Source organism: Leopardus geoffroyi, chromosome B4 (assembly GCF_018350155.1).
Source record: "Leopardus geoffroyi isolate Oge1 chromosome B4, O.geoffroyi_Oge1_pat1.0, whole genome shotgun sequence".
Lineage (NCBI taxonomy): Eukaryota > Metazoa > Chordata > Mammalia > Carnivora > Felidae > Leopardus > Leopardus geoffroyi.
This window is the reverse complement of record NC_059341.1, coordinates 133315604-133319395: the sequence shown is the minus strand read 5'-3', so window position 1 is coordinate 133319395 and position 3792 is coordinate 133315604.

Here is a 3792-nt window from a genome sequence, read left to right as displayed (position 1 = left end):
CCCCCTCCCCTACTCGCGCGGTCTGCGTGGCCGAGGGCTCCCGCCAGGGGGCGTCCTGTGCGGAGGGCGCGGGGGCGCGGGGGCGCGGGGCGCGCGCGCGCGCGCGTGCTGCGGACCGGGCGGAGGGCGAGCTCGGCGCTAGCGCGGTGACCTCTTTGCGGAGCTCGGGCGAGGGGGGGGAGGGGCGGTTGCCGCAAATACGGGACGGCCCGCCCTGCCCCCACCACGGCACCTCCGAGCCTAAAGCTCCGGCCGAAACCTTCTTCGTTATTGGTTTCCTTCCTGTCGCTGCCTGACCCCGACGTAGAGGGCAGGGGCCGCATGCAGATTTCGCCAACGAATGAGGGGACCACGGTTACCCCTGACTCAGAGCCCTCCAAAGCACAGCCCCCACCTCCCCCGGGACCTTTCCACCTCGCTTTCAGGCTGAGATCACATGGGCCCCTGTATCTGCGCACCCCACCCCACCCCTAGCCGAGGGGCCCGAGACACCTGGCACAGAGAGGGAGGCGGAGGAAGGGCAAGGAAGTTGTTAGTGGACAAACCCCCCAACACACACACACACACACACACACACACACCCTACCCTTTTCCTTCATTAATTATGTAATTATTTGCTCATTGCTTTCTTCTGCTAGTCTCTGTGATCGGTTGTCTCATTCGCTGCTGTAGCCAATGTCCTGGCACACAGTAGTTGCTCAATAAACAGACCCTTAGTCCCCAGAGCCCCATCACGGCTTGGGTTAGACATCAAGGTTTCCTGGAAATAACATGGGGTTGCAGTGGGAAGAACCTACCAAGTCTGGCTCTTCCCATGACCTGTAGTCCTTATGGCCTCTCTCCATGTGTCCCTGTACCTCCATTGGATCTAGGATCAGATTGGACAAGGATATCTGCAGCGGCTTTGCGGCTCTGCTGTCTGGTCATTCTGTGATGACAGGACACAGATCTGGGCAGAAGAAACGCGTGGTACGTGTGAGGGCCGTTCTTACAAATATCACCTAGCCAAGTGTCCATCGTAGGATCTGTTTACTGAGGGTTAATTCTGTGCTGGCACAGAGTGGAGCGCTAAGGGCTTTACACGTTGCCCAATTTAATATAGCAACCTCATAAGGTAGCTGCTATGATTCTAGAAAACTTCCAGAGGAAAACAAGAGAAATTTTTGTGACTTTGGGTTGGGCAAAGAGTTCTCAGATGTAACGCCAAGAGAATGATCCATAAACGAAAACAATCAATTAATTGAACTTCATCAAAATTAAGAACTGCTCTTCAAAAGTCATGGCTACAAGAATACGTGAGGGCAAACCACAGTCTGGGAGAAAATCTTTGCAAATAGCATACATCTGATAAGGAATTTGCATCCCAAGTATATAAAGAATTCTAAAGAGTCAATAATAAGAAAACAATCTGCTCTTTGCAAAACGGGCAAAAGATTTGAACAGATAACGTATCACCGAGAAAGATACACAGATGGCAGCTAAGGACATGAAAAGATGCTTAACGTCATCAGTCATTAGGGAAATGCAAATTAAAACCAGGATGGGATACTTCCACGCACGCCTTAACATGGTTAAAAAAATTGAATTTGACAATATCAAGTGCTAATGAGGATTTAGACCATGTGGAGCTCTTGTACCTTGCTGGTGAAAATACAAAATGGTACAGCCATGTAGGAAAACAGGCGAGCAGTTTGTTATAAAGGTAGCTTATACGTTTACCGTATGATCCCGTAATCCCTCTCCTAGGTATTTACCCCAAAGTTATTTTCGTACAAGACCCGGCACAACAACCCAAATGTCCCTCAACTGGAGAACGTATAGACTGTGGAGTCCTGCGTGCCGTGGACTACTACACGGCAATGAAGATGACTCAACAATTGACACATTCAACGACCTGGGTTATACTAAGTGAAAGAGGCCAGACTCAAAAGACTACAGGCTGCATGGTTCCCTTTCTGTGCCCTTCTTGCAAAAGCAAAACTATAGGGACAGAAAACAGATCAATGGTCGCTGGGGACTAGAAGTGCAGCTAGGGGGCACATTTTAGGATTTACTAGTAAGGGGGGGGGGAGGGAGAATTGGGGGATGATGGATTTATTTTATAATTTGTGGTGATAGTGATACAATTGACTATATGTCCATAAAAAGGGTGATTTTCATTGTATGTAAATTATACACAATTTTTTATTAAAATTTTTTAAATATTTATTTATTTTTGAGACAGAGAGAGACAGAGCTTGAGCGGGGAGGGGCAGAGAGAGAGAGGGAGAATCGGAAGCAGGCTCCAGGCTCCAAGCTGTCAGCACAGAGCCTGACGCGGGGCTCGAACCCAGAAACCTGAGTCGAAGTCGGGTGCGTAACTGACCGAGCCACCCAGGTGCCCCTACACAAATTTTTTTTTTTTTAATGGAGAATAAATCTGTGTGAATGTGATGGGCCAAAGCAGTAAATAACATTCACTCGCTTATTCTTCCAATAAATCTTTATTGGAAGCCCACCTTACACAAGACTTTGTGTTAGACATGGGGTGCATCGGGGTGAAGAATTCAGAGACTGTTCCTAATCCTTCCAGCTTAAAGATTTCATCACACCAGTGAATTTAAATCTCAGAAAGGGTGGTGCTTAGGAACCGGAGCGTCAGACTCAGATATTCTTGGACGGAAGTCCTGGCTCCCTCCAACAGTCACTGAGTCACATTGGCCAAACGGCTTCACCTCTCTGGGCCTGTTTCCTCGTATGAAAATGGAAATAAGCAAAATACTTTATTATAAATAAACCTGAGGATTATTGTCAGGATTCAATGAGTGCACGCACAAAATATACCCAGCATCGTGCTGGATATATATAAAGAATGAGCTGGGGCGCCTGGGTGGCGCAGTCGGTTAAGCGTCTGACTTCAGCCAGGTCACGATCTCGCGGTCCGTGAGTTCGAGCCCCGCGTCGGGCTCTGGGCTGATGGCTCAGAGCCTGGAGCCTGTTTCAGATTCTGTGTCTCCCTCTCTCTCTGCCCCTCCCCCGTTCATGCTCTGTCTCTCTCTGTCCCAAAAATAAATAAACGTTGAAAAAAAAAAATTAAAAAAAAAAAAAAAAGAATGAGCTTAGTAACCATTTTTTTAATTAAAAAAATTTTTTTTAGTGTTTATTTATTTTGAGACAGAGAGAGCAAGCGGGGCAGGGGCAGAGAGAGAAGGAGACACAGAATCTGCAGCAGGCTCCAGGCTCCGAGGTGTCAGCACAGAGCCCGATGCGGGGCTTGAACTCACAGAGCCGTGAGATCACGACCTGACCCGAGGTCGGACGCCCAACCGACTGAGCCACCCAGGCGCCCCGCAGGCATTTTCTTAGAAGCACAAAGTTATAAATGATGGGTGGGTTTCCAGGGTCACTCATGAATCTCTAACTCAATACCTATCATTGCGCGTTCCGGAAACATCCTCCTTTTCCTCTTCCACTGCTTGTGTTTGTGATCCCTGTTAACGGCAAGGCCAAAGGAGGAAGTCAGGCTGTTCTTCGCGTGTCAAGATTTTGCAAATCCAGAGCTTCCTGATCTCGCCCTGCCCTGTAATTTGAGCTCCCGGTCCAGCCGGAGCTGCAACTCGCCTTGGCTCCTTCTCTCCTGCCCCCTTGAGGCCGCTTTGGTGTGGAAGGTGTCAGGTCTGTTTTCTGCGGGAGTGTGGAGTTGCCTGGGCAGAGGGGCGACGCTGTTCGTTGGCTTTGAGCGGATGAACCACAGCAGAATTGTGGTCTTAAAAATCGGCTACAGGTATCCTTCTGGAGAGCTGCTTGGCGGAG